The sequence below is a fragment of the Anser anser genome (assembly GCF_964211835.1).
Source record: "Anser anser genome assembly, chromosome: 10".
Classification (NCBI taxonomy): Eukaryota; Metazoa; Chordata; class Aves; order Anseriformes; family Anatidae; genus Anser; species Anser anser.
Genome location: NC_139730.1, coordinates 5692089 through 5710979, shown reverse-complemented (window position 1 = coordinate 5710979; position 18891 = coordinate 5692089). Strand labels below are relative to the sequence as shown.

Here is an 18891-nt window from a genome sequence, read left to right as displayed (position 1 = left end):
TTTTAAAGCAGTACTGTCAAAAAAAAGTCAAAAATCCCTCCTGTTTCAGTGCTGGTAATCCCAGGAGGACCAGAAAGGGAGTCTAATCTTAAATGCAAAGTGAAACTGGCAACCTGATTCCCCCCATTACTGAAAGGAAAACAAACCAAAATTGCTTTTGCAAGCAATAAATAACCAAGCAGGTTTTTTTTGTTTGTTTGCATGCAACTAATAATCTAGCAGATTTTTTTTAAATGGACCCAGTTTCTGTTACTTCAAAAAATATATATTAACAGGTAAAATATTTTCCAGAATCTCAAGTTATCTGCAGAATAGCCTTAAGAAGGCATCAGGTGTCCCCGTGCCACTGATCAGGCAAACACAATCACTCTGCACCCAAAAAGCCACCTTCACTCACGAAGCACAGCCGTGCACAAGTAGTCCCACACTAATAATCAAACAGTCCCATGCCAGCAATCAATTCAGTTCAGTGGTAAAGAATTTCTTGCTGTAAATAAAAAGTAGAATAAACTAGAACTAATGATTTATCCCATGTTTTCTGTGAATTGCTATTCCACTAGGCATGACATTGAACCAGAGGAAAAAAAAGACTAGATGTTGAATATAAACAGAGTAGGGTTTGCATTCCTAGGCTGATGTTTTATTTAAAAAAGCAATTTTGGTTGCCATTCCTTTTTTTTTGTTGTTGTTGTTAGAAAGAAAATGAATATTTTCCAAGTACTGCTTTTTCCATTGGTTCATCTCAGCTGCAAGAAACTACTTAAAATAACCATGAGCTTTCTTTCTTTTCCAATGTCTGCAAGAAAAGCATGTATTCAAGTAACAGCAACAGCAAACACTGCCCAATCCTTAATCACTGCTTACTGATTTGGGTCCGTTTCATTAGCAGGCAGCCCTTTTCCAGAAAGCCATTTTCTTGGCAGGGAGCACAGACTGTTTGCAGGGACGCAGGGCCGTGTCCCCCCACCACGCTGCATCCTCCGGGGCGGGCCAGCCCAGGAAGGCAGTGGGAGCTTTAGTGCCAGAGTTTGGTCTGACAATCCACATCTCTGGATAAGTGTGAATGAGTGTTAGATAGGAAGTAGGAGGCTGGATACAAAGGACCCAACAGGGCATAAAAACAATACATATTGCACACTGAGAGACTCCTCTCACATGCGAAACAAGAATTGAAGGGGGGAGAGAGAGAATTTCACTCTTTGCATTGAGAGATTTTCTTGGTACTTGGTTTGTTTACAATTGTTTAAGTGTCAGCATAAAAATAATGGATTTGGGGAGAAAGACCTGTTAAAAACCTTCCTTGTTTTAGAACAGTTTTTCACTCCCTCCCTTCCCTAGTCACTATTTGTCACAGTCAACTACTGAAATCCTCTATTAATCGCTAAATCCAGATAATAGCAGAGGTGGGTTGGCTGACCTGTGAAATTAGGTCTGCATGTAAAAAGGAATTGAGCTGTGCGAGCTTTGGAAATAACTCTGTCGGTATTTACATTAGCATTTGAACATCAAAGATCTCCCCTGGGCTCCTCTAGGTGCCTCTAATCCAAGTACCAATCAAGCAACTCAGCTTTTCCATCCATCCATCCCAGCTGGGAGACCCTCGGAGATATCATCCTGGCCAACCAAGAGGCAGGCAAGGAGCTCCTCGCTGGTTGCCAGTCCCCAGGTTTTTGTGAGAGCAGAACCCCCCTCCCAAAAAAAAAAAATTGCTAGCTCCAAGAGAAGAAGGGAAAATCAGCGTTTTTGTTTCACAGGAGAAACAGCCCGTCCACCTTGTGGGCAAGCATGTGCACAAATTGTAATTACCATCTTAAAAAGAAGCCTTCAAATTCACCAGGCTCAGCAGACTCTGGGAAAAGCAGAAATTAAAAGGAGGACTAAAAATGATTTTCTTCTGTTATTACTAGTAATATTGTTATTTTTTCTAAGAAGCGTTCAACCTAAGAACCCTGAAGGGTACTGCATCAAAAGCTACAAGCTCAGTTGTTTATGTGAGCACAAATGCTGCCATTGCAGCTGCGCCTGCAGTCACTGCTGTCACTTAGAAGTCCCATAGAAACCTTTCCATGTGGTTGCTCACCTTCCCATTCTACAGATGGGTAAAATAAAGGCTCTAGCAACACCAGCTACCACTTCTAGCTCAACCCTGTATTCTACAGGGAATAACATTGAGTGTGCAGGACTCCTCTGGAATTCTGGTAATTTGGATGTATTTGCTCTCACCCGTCCCAAACTGAGACATCTATTCTAATTGACTATAGCTTAAAATTTACCTAGAATTGTTTTCCAAAGCAGTAGAAAGGCTGTATTACCACCCTATTAGCTCCAACCTCTCTGGGTGTGTGAGGGGGGTGAGAACAGAGGGGGGTGGAATCGTTTACTATCATTTGCTAATAGTGTAGGTGAACTGCACAGCATCAAGTGTGCTTCCTCCCGAGGCCCATTCCCAGACATATTAGCTGCTTAGCTCAAGAAACCCAAGGTGAAGGTTGGTCTAACACCTTCTTTAGGATATTTCAAAGAAAAAAGTGGAAAATAATCTAGAAAAAATCCACAACAGCCACATAAAAAAGTTGTCATGGATTTACCGGCATATTGAAAGTCATCATGATGTAAGGTATCGAAAGAAATCTCTCACCTTTAGACTGCCACACCACCTCTTATTTTTAATGGACCTTTACTGAATTTATGCAGAGAGAAAGAAGTAGAAAAGAGATCACCTTTAAGGCTTTTCCTTTCTTTTCTTGCCTTTTTCTTTCCTTTTTTTTTAAATGACAATAGAATTTTTTTTCCTAAAGTTGTATTAGGGATTCACTTAAGCAGAAATGAACTGTAATATGCAAATAGTTCTAATTGGACTGCTAATAGAGCGTGTCTCTGTTGTTTTTTTGTAGGGAGTTTTATGCCTATGTAATCAGTGCAGACAGCCGTTAAGTAAATGAAGAGGCAACTAACAATGTCAGAAAAGAGACCGGGCGGTTCCAGCTGACACTACCCTAATCTTCCAGGACCCATTAAATGGCAGTTTCAACGCATTACCTACCATAACATCCTTGAATATCACTGATTTTATTTGCAGTATCAAACATTCCATTTCATGCCCCATTAACAGTAGGAGCCTGGGCTTTTTGACGCAGCTAAACATTTTACTAACTACCTGGACTAAGTAACCAATTAACTTTTGGAGACAATACGGCCAATTAAGCGCGAAAAGGTAAGGCTGTCATCCCCCACTAAAATTGAATTTCCTTTTCCTGATGGCACTTATTGTCAGTGTTCAATTGTTAATGGAGATTTGGTCCCTATTAAAAGGATGAAGCCGAAGGATAATGGGAAAGTTCAGAGGACTTGGTTCCTAAAGAGTAGGTCAGAAAATGTCCCAGTTGGCCACTAATTCTGTCATCTTTTCTTCATGCCAGCTCTCTTACTGGAATAGTATTGGCAATATAACTCTAATCTGACCTACCGTGATAACACATTGTGCAATATGGCAGCTTCAGAGACATGGGTACGCACACGGGTAGTTAGGGATCTTGCATGGGAAAGAGTCAAAATACAAACAAAAATATAACTGCTGGATTTTTACAGTCAAAATACCATTTTTCTCACATGCTGAGCTGTTTAGCATGGTGCTGAGCCCTTGAGAGAGCACTTAAGCCAAGGGAGCAGGCACTGTTGTGGTGTTTACTTGAGCCTCGCTGGCTGCTAGACAAACCACATTGGATGCATGTTTGTGTAAGCTCTAGATGTTCATCATCATAATTTACATTGATTTTTTAAATCATTGCCATCCGGTTGAAGCCTTCTGCTCTGTCTTGGGGTCACCAATACGTGAAGAAGATTACAGCCTATGTGCTGTAATAAACATTAATAAACATTTTTTTCCTAGGTAGTAGTATTTCCATAGATACTGCATAAAGAGAAATTTTTAAGAGTAGACACCTATGTTTATATACAGAGGATTTTTATTTTATAGATCTACTCTGAGTAAAAACATACCATCCCCTACCACAGAAAGAAGTTCATGCTGAAAAACATCTCAAACAAACCATTGGGCATCAAGCTCAACATGTCAACATAGGCATATTTCATAAGGTCTTTCAAGAAAGCACAACACTTTGTTAGAATAACTTTTCAACATGATTTTAGGGATTTTTTTTTCAGAAATGAGTCAAAGGAAGGGGCATAAAGGTACAGGTCGGTGTGCAGACACAGGAAATCGCAAAAGTGCGGAGGAGTCTTTTATGCAAGAATTTGATAACCAGAAGTGCATGGAAAACATCAGGAAGAGGCTGCAAAGTTTGCTGTGGCTCTACCCTAAAGGTGTTGTTGGTTATGGGTCAGACAAGTACATGTGCTTGGCTCGTTGTCAGACAGGTGTGTGCAGATAATCTCCCATCCCAAGGAAAGCATCCTCTTAGCTAAAAACAGCACGCATCCTTCAAGGGCACCTAGTGTTTGAAAGGATGCCAGGCCAAGCATGGCTGAGATGCAATATTCAAGGATTATGTTCTTACAACACTACATAACGTGGAGTCGCTTTATCTGCAGCAATGGTATGTGTTGAAGTGTACCATAATGAAAATACAAGTGTATTATAGCCCTCAAGAGGAGGCCATGAAACATCACATTTTTGAGACTGAATAAGTCCCAGAGCTGGTTTTGTGGCTTTCCAAACTTTGTGAATATCTCCATTATGTCATAGAAAGCTAAAACCCACATTAAGACACAAACCTTCCCTGACATAGCATATTTAAAGCTTAGCCCAGCCACAACACAGAATTAGAATATTATAGAATTTAGAATTATAACATTTAGAATATTATAAGTCTAATCTCTTAAATATATAAAATAACCAGGCAAGAAATCAAGTGAACTGATTTCTGTCTGTTCTAATAGACAAAATATAACTTTAGCTTTTCTCTGTGATGCTTTACACCATTAAGTAATTACTTGTGGGCAGAACCCTCGCCTCCATATTACTACTTGCGGTTAAGTGATTTCATTGTTTCACCAAACAACTCTTCCCATTAAGTCTGGTGTCTTCAGGCTTTTGCGAGACCCTGATTCACATTGTCTCTATGGAGGTCTCATTATCCTGAGTGACTTACTACCCCAGTTTGGAACAGGGTATTACCAGGTTACCCTATGAAGAAAGTGTTTAAAGTTATTGAAATGCTCTTGCAGTCAGAGAAGTGACTAAGAGCAGCTTCCATCTCCCTCTTGACTGTAATATATCTTCAAGATTTTTTCCAGTTAAGTTTCTATTGCAACAAAGTTGAAAAAAAGAAAGTTTTTCCTACCTTGCACATCACCAACTACTGAAAGTCCACAGCAATTGGAATTCCAGAGTTGGAAGGGACCCATAAGGATCATCGAGTCTGGTTCCTGGCATCAAGTCCATCTCCTGTCTTCTGTTGGAGAACACACAGAAACGTCAAGAGATTGCTTTCTCTTTTCTCCCTGACTGAAATAGATGTATTGTATTAAAACCTTAGCCTATAAGTTGATTGAATTTTTATCATGTTTCAAATATACATTCCCCAACCCTTTTCTGTTTTAAACTTATGGGTTTGGTTTTACTTTATTTTTTTGTTTGTTTGTTTTGTTTTTTTTTCCCCCGAGTAAATATATTTGACTTTTTGTCATCTCCAAAAATATAAAATTTGCAGCCTTGTCATAAAAGTGATTAGTTCTAACTTGAAGAAAAAAAGGTTTCATGAAACTATTTAGTTTAATATCAAGTTGTAATGAGAAAAAAATGTAAAAAAGCTTTTTAAATGAACTATTTAGAAGTATTTAAAAGCCTCCTTCTCCACACCCTTGAAGATATATGGAGTTAAGTTAACAGCAGTTCATAGTTGAATCTTGCTCAACAGGAATTTTCCATTATTGTCAACAAAAAGTCCCTAATACTCATGGGTTCTAGCAAAAATCATAGTTATGAAAAACACATGGCCTTAATAACAAACTAAATCTCAAAAAAAAAAAACTAAAATGCAGTTGTGTAAGTGAGGACAGGACTCAGCTGGGCATCAAGTCTAGAAGCAGCTGTTGCAGTGACTAGGGCTGTCCAGCCCTTACAGTCCTCGAACATGAAGGGCAGAAGACCAAATAGAAAGATACTACAGTCTTCATCTCCAACATTCTTCTCCATCCAGTAGCACCAGAACTATCTCTTAAGTAAGCATAGTTCAGACTCATCCAACAACAGTTATAAACCTCCTCTTGATATTATGTTGGTATATGCATCTCAATGGAGAGCACCAAGCCTCTTCCTTCCCCTGCTGAGTTGCCCTATTGAAAGTAATGCTATAGCTAAGGCTACAGTGCTGTTCAGAGAGCCTAGTCCCACAGCCAGATTCTCCTTCTACAAGAGCTGCTTATTTTCAGTCTCCTAGCTAAACAAGTTACTCTAACACAAACCTTTTAAGAGAATCCTCATCCAGCTTTGGCTTCTCTATCCCAGCAACTTTTCCATCTTCCTTTCACCATAAGCCCTATTGCTTTGCTTCCAGCTCCCTAGCTAATAACGCTATCAGAACAAAAGAAAGAATTCAGCTAGCACCTTCAGCACTCAATATATCTCATCTAGTGTAACCAGAAATACAAGCCACCTGTGAGCTGAGGCTCCCACATTACACAAACCTGCCAGGTTGATGTAGTTTGTGCTAATTAGTAAAATACTTAAGCTTTCACTTCTCCATTGCAAGGCTGTATCTTGTTATGTATGAAGTGGGGGGAAGAGAATGATTTCACACAGAAACCTCTCTCTTTGTTCTAGGTTTTTGGCAGGAGGTGTTCAGGGCCTCTGGAGGGCCTGGTTCCCTGAGCCAGAAAATCAGAGTCCTGTGGACAGTGCTGCTTTCTTCATCAGGATGCTTTATAAATCCTAAGTTCTTTCCAAAGCTTCATTAATAGAGAAACCAACTCTGTCCTTGAAAGACTGTTTTGTGGAAGTGTAAGGGCATCTTTTATTCACTCTGTGTTTCTCTATAGGCTCCTAAAGATGCTCAGTGCTTCACAAAGAAGTTTATTCTATGAAAAAGGTTAAGAAAATGTGTAAAGCTTAGATATTGCTGCGTCTATAGATCTATCCTAAATGCCTTGCTTTTGTCTTTGGTTATTGTATAATGGGTATCACAAGTGTGAAATTCCATATCAATTGCAGATGTACCATGTAATGTGCTAGTAATTTCTTGAAGAGTTATTCTGCTTTATACAGCAAATGATCCCCATTCCTCCCATTCACCAGAAGTGGGATTCTGACCCTACACAGAGACCAGCACAGGCAGCTCTTCATAGCCATGCAGGTTCGTATTTGCAGGATCAGAGCTTTTCTTGCTTTCATTTGTGTTCCCTCCTTCTGCCTCCCTCCTCCCATCTCTACTTCTCCTCTGTGCCGTACTCTTCTTCAGACCAAGAAATTCTTACCACTCTGCACAGCCACAGAACTTGAAATCCCACCAGCGTTGTAATTTTTTCCAGTTGAGAGCTCTGGGTACAAAATAGACCTCCTTATTTGCAACCAATGGGTAGCTCATTGCCTGACCAGGAAATGTCAGGGTGTAGGGTTGCAGGGGTAATTACTGGGAGGCTGGAGCAGGCCAGGGCCATAAATCCTCTGCTGTCTGCTTGAGGAGTTGTGCACTGAAGCTGTCTGGGTGTATGCTGTTTGCCAGGTTAACAGCATGTTCATCTTGGTGGGGACCATATCTCAGGTCTTCGACACTCACGAATGGAGAAATGCTAGGGAAATTGGAGCTGGGACTCAATAAACACCACTGGTTTGGGATCCTGTTGAGAAGTTCCCCGGTACTAGCTATCCAAAATCACTCATCACTTCCAAATGTCTGATTGGTCTGGATTTCCTCTTACCATTTTTGATATGAGTAATTAGTTGAATGATATTCTATGTGTTTTGCAGACTTATACCACTCCCATATCTTGCAGAAACAAATGTTTTACCTCATCTAGTTTTGAATTACTTTCCATTTTTGTCTTTCCTTAGAAACAAAGGACTGCGTTTCAACCAGAGCCTGTTACATATGTGGTTCCTTTTAATCCATTGACACAATTCCACTTTTGACAGCCATAATCCAAATGAAGGAGGAGAAAACACACAAGGAATTTGCCACCTCTTAAAGTAATTTCATTCCTCAACTTAAAGTCGTTACTAACCCCTGCAACACTTAATTAATTGAAATGACTTTAGCTGTGGGAATCTGTGGTGAAGAGGTCTCTAATAGTTACATGCAATTCGACCTGGAATTCAGTTAGAGCTAAAAGATACTCGAACAACATTTTTCAAGGAATGAAAAATAAAGATCCTGTTGAATTTAATCAGCATTTTTTTTTCCCCTTTGTCCTGCCTCTTGTTTTCCCTCAGGGATTTTGCTGGACATAATTCCTTGCCCACTGATGTACAACACGTACCTGCCTAAGCACAACTTTAGCTGCAGAAGAGAGATGAAATAACAGATACAAGACTGGAGGCTTTGTTATTCAAACTCTGGAAAAGTCAGTGTCATTAAAAAGTCTAATTCCAAACCACTCTAAAATGTCCCTTCGCTGATGAGAATGACTCATATAATAGATAACAGTTATAAAGATGGTAGCTCTTTGTAGGAGACACTCCCTGCTCATTCATATTTATGATAACAAATTGTGATATCCCAGCCTGATTAATAAAGTTTGTGCAGCACTATATCTCTCAGGAAGGATTCCACAAGATTTAACTGACCAAAGTCTTCAACAGATAAACGGGAATTGTTTTGTTCATGGCAGAGACCTGGCTGATTCAGACATAGCTCTTGCTGGTATTTTCCAGCAGTGATAAGAAAGGACTCGGAGGTGAAGGGAGGAATATAACAGATTTATATAGGAAAGCATAAGGTGGTCATGCAAACTATGTCTAGTCAGAAGAATGGTTCTAATAAATCTTTTCAGTCATTTAAAATGGTCACAGCAACTTTATGTATTATAGATTATCAGAATGATTCTTTAGTCCAGATTGCAGTCAGATACCTAAATCCTAATAGTAGGATGCTCAGGGAATCACAGGCTACTAGGATTGTTTCCTGCTTTCTTTATCTCCCCTCCTTTTTGCTAAATATCTCTAGGTTTCTTCAGTACAAGCTGGTGCTGTGCTATGGACATTCTATCCAGCATATCTTGTAAGTCACACTGACTGTTCTCAGAGAATGAGGGGAAAGCAAGAGAGTGAACAGGAAAAATACCCCCACACAATTATACAAGATGTTCAAACTTGCCTGAATTTTGGTATGAACCCTGTGTGAAACAAGGACCTGCAGAAAGAGCTGCCTTATCAGAACTAACACTGAATCTCTGAAAAAAGATGTCACAGCTGTCCAGTCTAACCTAGGGGAACACTAATGCAATTATATCAAGGCATACCACAGAACTCTTGGTGCTATAAATAATAATAAAGGGTAAATAATAAAAAAATAAAACACAAGCCCCACAAGTGAGATGTTTTAAATGAAAGGTGATGCACTGTGAACTTAACACACTAGCCCTTTAGCCTTTCTGTTAACAAGGTAATCTGATTGCCATTGATTTTTTTCACCTCTGTTACTAAGAAGGTGATGGAATGGTGTCCACGCAGATGTATTGAATCAGATACTAAACAAAGAGCAACATAAAGAACAATTATCAGCAGCCTTGCCTTCAGCTTGCTGATTATGACATTACTGAAGAGACAAGGTCTGGGTGACTTAAACCAAAAGGAAAAAAAAAATAAAGAGGAGTGAGGAAACCGATATACGTTTACTGTCTGTCTGCGTACAGACAGTTCTTTGCCTTTACTAAAATACGTATTTTCCCTCTGCAGCTAAATAGGTGTTGGAGTATGATCTAGCTAATTAGTTTGATCATGTTGGAGAAAAAAAATAGCATAGAGGCAAGGGTCAGACAATAGTTTACATTTTTTGTCCTACATCGAGGATAGCTAGAAAATTCTGTATGGAGAATTTTGTGTTTAAGGTTCTGTCTGCCGAATATTACTGGGCTTAATTATTGCCTGCATGATGATGGTTAGGCAGTTTTTCCTAAGGGTTTTGGAATACACAGGCTTCTATAAGGTTCAGAGCTCAATAGACTATTAGTAGGTTTTATATAGCTACGTTTGAATGACGTATAGAGGAATGGTTGGCCAGATTCTTGCAGGGTATAAAATGAGAAAGCACCATTCATCTACGTCGCTCTATTGATTTCAAAGCAGTTGGTCCAATTTGCACAGGCTGAGAATAAGGACTGGATAATAGGAAGACTAACACTGTAAACTCTAACCTTGTGGTATTAGATTTCAGTTTGTCCAAATGGCACAGGCTGTTCCACTTGCATTTCTAGCAGCACACTTTTACCTGACCCAGCCTATGTAAACAGTACAGCCAAGAAGCTCTAGTGCTCGGCTGCCTTTATGTACTAGCAAAAGTAATGACGCCTAGTATGTAGTATTATTATTTTATGACATCAGCATAGTATGACATTTTCTCAAGGGCAGCCCATATCCCTTGCCCTCTTCCATATTGGCAGCCATCACTAATTGACTGTGAAAGTGGAGAATTCAATGGTTTAAGGTGATCTCTTCTCTGAACTCCAAAACAGTTTGTGGATGGAAATCAGCTGAAGCAAAACATTGGTTCAATTACACTGTCAAGGGATATAGCTCCTGTACAACAAAGAGGTAAACACTTAAAGGAGCCAATCCACTACTACGTATCACTGATATTATCATTCTATTTCAGATGTGGCAATCATGTGAATTAATAAAAGCCAACACTGACATCACCTAACTAAAAAAAGCCATGGTGAGCTTCTGTTGCTGTGAGGAATGAGTGATACATGTTTGGTCTGGATACCACCCCCACACCCTTGCTCACAAGGGTTAGAAATTTCCCCTGTGAAACTGAGGTACCGTCAAAACCCTGTCATTCACTGAGAATAAGGCAGCCAGTTTTGTCCTTGATGTTATATCAAAGGGCTAAATTGTAATCTTCTTACTTATGTCAAACAAAACTTTCTCATCTCATTCCCTTCATTGGTTTATTCAAGGCATAAAGCACTACCTACTATGAATAAAGAAGAGAGTCTACTTATGCATTCAGTGTCCATGCACCTCTGACTGTGTGTTCTTTACTGTGTAATAATTGATGACATCTTCCAAAGACAGCCTAAAGGACAGGTACATAAACTGTAAGAATCAAAATGGACACACCTTAAATAGGATCTCTTGGTTCTTAGACTATTCCCACTGAACCCTAATTATTGTAGAATATTTACCTTTGCTTATAAGGGCAAGAGCTGGTTTATCAGATATGGATGAGACTATTTAACAACAATTTACTATGGCTCAAGAACACTGAGGACTTGTCTTCTTGTCAGTTAAATAGTACCTGGTGGAAATTAAACTTGCACGCTTTCTCATCACTGAGGAAAAGATTTTGTATCTCTTGATTTTGCTGGAACGGTTAGTTGTTTCTTCACCTTCAGCAAAGTAATGAAGCTTCTTCTAGCTTGTGCAGTTAATCCAGAACTGAGCATTTTGACATTCTGTTCATCCACCACAGAAATTAATTGGACCTTGGTCCTGAGGATAAGGGTAGAAAACATTGACTGGGTTTTATGTTAAACTACTTTGTAGAACAAATCAAATATACAGGTGAGAGGATGCCAATATTTCACATTGTTTCATACCTCCCAAATCTAGCACAATCTCTTCTGTAGAAAGTTCATCTGTGATATAACAGTGTAGGGGACAAGGGCGCAAAAAATGTTGGACCTCAGCATGTCAAAGGGCATAACAGCAGCAGCTGCAGCCAAGAATAAACATAAAAGATGAAGGAAAAACTAAACTAAACTAAACTAAAATAAGCTTTTGCCCTTTTAAAGAGGACCTAGAGATTTCTAGAACGTTTGTAGCACAGGCTGTTATAGTAGGCAGCATCTTCATCCAGAAGAACTACAGGAATTTTTGAATACTTTTTAGAGACTCATTCTTCTTTTGGGGATTGGAAAATTGCTCTTTTCTCCAAGAGGCGAAGCATGTCCTGCTCTAAGACAATATACAAAGAGCTGAGAGAGCAATCAGAGCTCCACAAAATGAGTTGTTTTATCACATATGAAAGGAAAACTTATGACCGATTTCAGGGGGCAACAGTCTATGACATAGTTTTTATTTTGGAACATAGAGGAAAATAGAATATGAATTGCTATTCCTAATGAGTTACTCACAAGGTAAGAATTCCATACCACATACCCTTTTGAATACCCATGGAAAGACAACAAGCTACAATGAAGTATAAAAAAAGATGATCTCACAACCAAATCAATGTGGAGACTCCAGAAAATTACTGGAACCCTCACATGTATAAACTGTTAAAATCTCAGATTGACGGTCTCTGAACTTGTGCTTATCCACATGGCACTACAGACAGCAAAGGGCATGGGGCAGGTAAACAGCCTTAGTTTGCTTGGTTGGCAAATGCATAAGCAGAGACTTCACCAAGTGGTGGCTATTTGAACTATGCTCTGTGAAATGGACTGTTTGCTTGGGTCATGGAAATATTCAGAACTGGATTTGACTTGCAGGTCAGATAATTCACAGCCATTTCACAGTCAAAGGAACTTTAACCATAAGCACCATAGGATCTTTCTTCTGGATAAGAAATGAATACAAAATGAAGAGCTTATCAGTAAATAATTGAAACAAACAAACAAAAAAATCCTCACCTGTAACCCCAATTCCAAATGCAAATTTTGTTTGCTGATGAAGTAGTCCAAAGACAAGACAGAAACCTGGACCTGAATTTCCAGCTGAGAACTGCTTAGAAATTGAGAAAATAAGGCTTTCATAAAGAATTTTTGCTTAGGGCATTGGTTAAACATTTTTTTTTTCTGATTTCTTTCACTTCACTCGCAGCTTCTGGTAGTAACCAGAGGCATAATTATTGTAATTAAGGCTGGTTATTGGAAGCCACCCAAGATGTAAGAGGATATACCATGTATAGATATATAGTTCTTCTTAATTGTCTTCTATTTAAGAACGTCAAGGTGCTTTAATCTCACAGCCCTTTTGTGAAATGACTGTTATGATCTTAGTTGGACAAATAAAGAAACTGAGGTAGAGGTAAGATTTATGTATGGTCGCAACGGAGATATGAAATAAATCAAATACTGGAAATGAGCTTCCTATCATATAGACTTGTCCTTGTTCTTTTTCCATTAGCACAGCTATTTTCTCAAACTTTTCAGCTCATCACCAACAGATTAAAGTGATTTGGGGAATCATCCAAGTTTCTAGACGTGATTTCCAACTAAAACAGACACAATATGTGTAATGAGGCCAAACTTCTACCAACACCCAAAACCAGCATTGAACTTCAGTCAGGAAGGAGGTGACACTTGGAGAAATCTGACCACAAAAGATGAGAAAAATAAATAAAGTAACAGAATGGAGAGGAGAACCTGACCAGAGATAAATGATTCCTCTCCTGAGATGTGTTTTTGTTTTATCACAGTGACCTTTCAGAGAAAAGATGAAGCCAGCCTCAGGTAAAAAGAAATAGCCACATTTCATCTACGGTTAGCCTTTGTGACCTCTGAACTCTTCTTTTCTATCTGAACCTATTTCCATGCACCATTTCTCCTCACCATAGATAAGAGACATCCAAGTGCCAGAAAGAAACTTAGAGCTTTCACACAAAGGTTAGCAAGTAAGCATGACTACTCTTATTTATTTTTTTTTAATTATTTTTATTTTTAAAATATCTCCCATCCTGCATGACACAAGAATCCGATAAACTGTGCAGAAGCGATCAAGCACTACATGCTGAGGAGCGACATTTTAAATATGTTTCTGTGCACACGTGTGTATGTTTGCAAGTGCATATGCATGTGTGCATGTGTGCATGTGTGTATAGTATATCTGATTATCGTATTATCACTCTTCAGCTATCTCTAACACAAGAGCCAAGGGGTTTGGGAGCACGCACAAAAAAGAGAGATTTCTAAGAGAGCAGGAGATTGGGCTGGGGTCATCCAAAAGGGTAATTATTGTTAAATGTCAGGTTAACTCTGAAGGCCTCAGCTCATCCAACTGAGAGCAGATTAGCCCAGATGGAGACATTTTCAACACGGTTCTGTCTGACCAATCAGCGACAGCTGGGATTAGCCAAATACCTTCTCTCATCTGCTTGCTCACAGAAAGGTCAGTTTCTGCTCATTGCTTCCCTTTTAAGATGTGCCTTTCTTTTTTTTCTTTTTCTTTTTTTTTTCTTTTTTTTCTCCCCCCCCCCCCCCCCCCCCGCCCTTTTTTTTATTTGTGGCAGCTATATGCAGGAAATCAGGGTCCTTTTATCAGCATAATAAATATTCAACATCTAAAACCCACTTTTTTTAAGAATCAACTTCATTCACTTTCAAGAATGCTTTTATATTTTCTTTTTTTTTTTTTAATGCTGCATACAGATAGATAAAATATATATGTAGCTATCAGACACTCAGTTTGTGCAAAGTGATGTTGCTTCATGGACTTCACCAGAGGTGTATTGATTTCCACCCACTGAGAATTTAGCCTGGTATTTCAGCATCATTGAGTGACTGCTATAGGCCACGGATGGTTTTTCCTTGTTCTTTTCTTGTTTTGCCTTCCCTTCTAAAAAGAAGTCTTTGGTAATTTTATTCTCAACATTCATCTATTTAAGAGCTACAGTTTATGTCTTCTATCTAAGAGGGGGAAAAAACAACAACCCCACCAACAACAAGTTAAAGCAAAACAAAACAAAGAACTCTCCCTGAAACCAACCCTGGAGTGCTTTAAAAACTAATCGTCTTTTATGTACAGCCTCTTTTCCCAGACAGCTTAAATAAGTGCAAACATAAAACTCAGTGATAAAAGGAACAGAAACTGAAACAAAAATCACCCTCAGAATGTGTTTCCCAGTAATTTGGCTTTGGATCCCTAGAAAGTTCTTTCATGCTTTAATTATTCTTACTAAGAGGGAAATCCCTTTTCCTCTTCTTGTTAATTTTGTTTCTGGATTCCTCGTGCAGCTTTCAGGCAGATATTCAAACAGCAAAACTATCTGAAAATTTTACTGTCTTGAGTGTCATTTACACAGAGATATGTATATAACAGTCTGGTATTATAAAGGGACTTTTAAAGAGGGGATAGTCACATTTACATCCTTTCAGAGATTATTCTTTTTCCTTTCCATTTTCAGGGTTCTGTAAAAAGGTCTCAATGTGAAAGAATATTGGGCTTTACATGAATTATCTTAGTGAGGACCTCATCCTGATGGCTACTGATGTTTTGCTGTTGATTTTTCAAGCAAAGTGACCCAACCTAGGAAGAAATAGAATACTTCCTAAAAGGGCAGAAATGCTTTCCACTACTGAGAGAACTCAGTGTCCAAATTAGAAGGAGTGCATCAATGTTCTGCCTGAGGTTCTGGGTACCAAAAAGGAACAGCTGGTTGATAACCCACGCTCAGGGCATTAACAGAACAAAACCTGGTGAAAAGGGATGAGAAGCTTGGAGATGAGGAAATGGGGAAATGGATCACTGTAAAACCATTTCTGAACACAAGATGAATGAAAATATGAGTTAGCATCCAAGAGGAAGCTGAAGAAGTCTTCATGTTTAGGATATTTACAGTGGAATTAGAGAAGGATCTTCAAGACACCCTGACAGACAATTGGAGAAAGGGACTGACGAAGCAAGTCATTTATCAAGTCGTTTGCTTCTGCAATCCCAAGGAACATCCACATTTGCAGCATATATCCTTCACTTATGTGGGTAATATCAAAATCAATTATAATTCCAATTAAATAGTCCTGCCCATCATCACCACACATTAAATGGAACTACTATGCAAGCTGAAACAATTTATTTATATAAAGCACATGTCCAACATTGCTATATCTGTCAAACCTTTGAGGTCTAACATCCAACTCAATCAAGATGCAGTTGGGCTTCCTACTTCTTCCTCACATATAAGGGCTCTAGCAGGCTTTGATAACCTCTGCATAATACTAAGTTTTCACTACTCAGGCATTCCCACATATCAAACCCTATTGTACTATAATGATATAGAACAGTTTCTATGGCAAATATCCTGGTTGTTTTGTAGATAGGAAGAGAAAAGCAAAGGGTAAAATGATTTGCTCAATAGAAAATAGTAGGTCAGTAGCAGATTTCGGAGCAGAACCCAGGTGTCTGGAATCGTAGGCTACTTGCCTACCCGTTGGACCACATTAATTCCCAAGAAGAGCTCAGCCTTGTTATTTTTAAGCTCACTGTCCTACACAGCTGCTCTTGCTCTTCTTACACTGTGCTTCTAGGAAATTAACATATTTAACAACATGTCACATACAAAAAATAAATGCCTTTGATAATCATTTGAATCAGACATACAGGAAAACCGAATTCTTTTTAGTATTCAGAGCAAAGCATCTTGTCAAAGATCTATTCAAAATATAACACAGCTTCTTTATGTAATTACATTAATTTAATAAGCCAACATTTCAATAGCATGGAATTTCTTTCCCAGAATCCTACTAAGAAAAAATAAAATAAAATAAAAAAGAAAAAAAAGAAAAAAGGAAAAAGGAAAAAAAAAAATAAAGCTTTTAGTAAACTCGGAAACTGAGGAACCCAAGTTAATCTGAATGTCAGACCCAAAAATGTAAAAAGCAAATCAGTTTATGCATGAATCAAGTAGACTCATACTTGAAACTAAATTCTAAGCTATACATGTTTTTTGTCTTGTGTACACTAAAATTTATTTCTCTCTATATATAAACATATAGATATATCTCAAGTCAAGCAGAGAAGATTCAGCGAGGTTATGAAAATAAGAGTCCACAGGAAACAGCTGATCTCAATTCTGTTTTCTAAACCTCCCAAGTTGTAAAGTAGTTTAACAAAATTCATTTTAATTTACTGCAGAGCTAATTTAATAAATGAAAGTATTTGAGCAACTGACCTTCTTAGTACAAATATAAATCATGGTGTTTGAATTCACATGCAGCAGGAACAGACTCCACCACAGAATATTTATGAAACTGTAGAATGAACTTTAGGGTGCAAGGCGCAATTGGGCTGTAGGTGTGCTTGCGTCACAACCTGTGCTGCACATTTGTCTTGCCTAGAATATATTTCTAGTCCAACTCAGTGCATGTGAGACAACATTTTTGCAGAATTGTAATCTCTCAAGTTTTGGTTCCCTATCGGCCCAGCTTGATTTAACTCACATGAATATGGGGCTAGGATGAGGCAGTTGCTTGTTCCTGATTCTGCAGATGGATCTGTCCCAATTCTGTCATGGGCTGGAGTCCTTTAACAGAGGACCCTAACTCAATTAGCTGACAAGTCATTTCCAAAGAGAATATCCTACTTGAAGAGTGATAAAGCAGAGCAGAGTTCTACACCTCACTCCATGTCTAACCTTACCCCGCTATAATCTTTCATGCGTTCTGAGACATTTTGAGCCAAGGTGTCTTTTGCCTCAGTGGTTTTATAGCTGCTGGAAAGCATCCTGCAGTATTCCAGTCTCACCTGGTCAGATGAACACATCCCCTACACACCTCTTGTGCTGCACAAACAGGAAGAGTTTCAAAATTTGGTCTATGTCAACTGTTCGGATCATTTCAATGACTGATGCCTTCTTATGGGTGCCATGGAATGGTGTGAGGATGGCTGACGACATACCATGCAGGCAGGCCCAGCCAATCTCTGATTCTATCCCAGCATTGCTTTGTCTGTTATAGATGAGAGGAAAGAAAGGGTGTCTTGTATAAAAAAGGTGGTTATAACACTTTTATTACTTTGAGAACCCAATCTAAAAAGCGATGATCAATAGTGTAGCGAAGGTAAAACTCATGCAGACAAAATGTGGACAATACAGACTATTAATGTCTCTACCATCAGTGTGGGCCAAAACCCAGGTAAGCTTATTCACTTTTTTTTTTTATCACTATCAAACTGATGCTACTATATAAGAGTAAATCATGATATACCACTGTTTTTTATTTCTTTTAATAACTCTTCAGCTGAATTGATTTGATCTGGAAAACTGAAGACATACCACAAAATAAATAAATAAATAAATAATTTCGCAGTTTGCCTACAAGGTGACCAAAAAGAAACATCTCCACATGGTCAGACTTGGTTCTTTCAATCCATAAATAAAAATATTTTTAATCCAGGTTTGAAATATCCTTGAACTATCACACTTCATGAGGAAGCTGAAGAAGCATGAAGTAGTTATAAAATGGATATAATCATTTCAAAAGTAGATTTAAATCAAAATCCAGGATCTTCCTGTTCAAGGAATTATATTAGAATAATATCTTGATGAATCAGAATTAACCAAATATGATTTATAATGGGAAGTGTTTTCTGTGCAAGAACTTTACAGCTTGGAGTGTCTAGAAGTACATCTTAGCCATCTAAACCAAAAGTCTCCCAGTACTAAACAGTTAATATTTATAGGTAACTTTGCAATCATTACTATCAACAGACAAAAAGCTACAATAATCCGATTGCCATCACTTTAACCAAAGCCCGTGTCGTAAACCTTGTAATTTTCTGCTGTCATGCTCAGGCACTTTCAACACATTTAAATTAGAAAGGACTATGCTAATTTTGCTTCATAGCCAGGGTAATTGTTGTAAGACATAATTATCTTTTTTTTTTTTTTTTTTTTTTAAAGGATCATTTTATTCTCCAGAGTTGTTTAAATTCAGTCTCAGTTACTGCTCGTCCTTTCATCCCTACACTGCATTCTCGCTCCCACCTCCATTAAATTATTCTTTTCATCTTCGTTAGCTGGAGACAACTTAACCCTCCTTTCTGATGGACATTTC

At 38.5% G+C, this 18891-nt stretch overlaps 2 long non-coding RNA genes across 6 annotated transcripts in view; one reads left to right on the top strand and one right to left on the bottom strand.

Moving 5' to 3' along the window:
• The window catches only part of LOC310905070, a 71276-nt gene extending 64688 nt beyond the window's left edge, over positions 1-6588 (bottom strand). For 2 of the 3 annotated variants that reach the window (XR_014588757.1, XR_014588758.1), the window contains exons 1-2: positions 6427-6588; positions 5304-5414 (exon numbers count right to left, since the gene is read on the bottom strand). This is a non-coding gene — a long non-coding RNA (uncharacterized lncRNA). The remainder of the gene's footprint in view (positions 1-5303; positions 5415-6426) is intronic. The other variant, XR_014588759.1, reaches the window with a different exon arrangement.
• A 147-nt stretch (positions 6589-6735) lies between these two features.
• LOC310905255 lies at positions 6736-8620 on the top strand. 3 transcript variants are annotated; one of them, XR_014588887.1, is made up of 3 exons: positions 6736-6961; positions 7172-7313; positions 8012-8620. It is a non-coding gene; the product is annotated as an uncharacterized lncRNA (long non-coding RNA). The 3 variants fall into 3 exon arrangements; XR_014588888.1 differs by having other exon boundaries at positions 6736-7313; positions 8012-8146; positions 8390-8620; XR_014588889.1 differs by having other exon boundaries at positions 6736-7313.
• The last annotated feature ends 10271 nt before the right edge of the window (positions 8621-18891 follow it).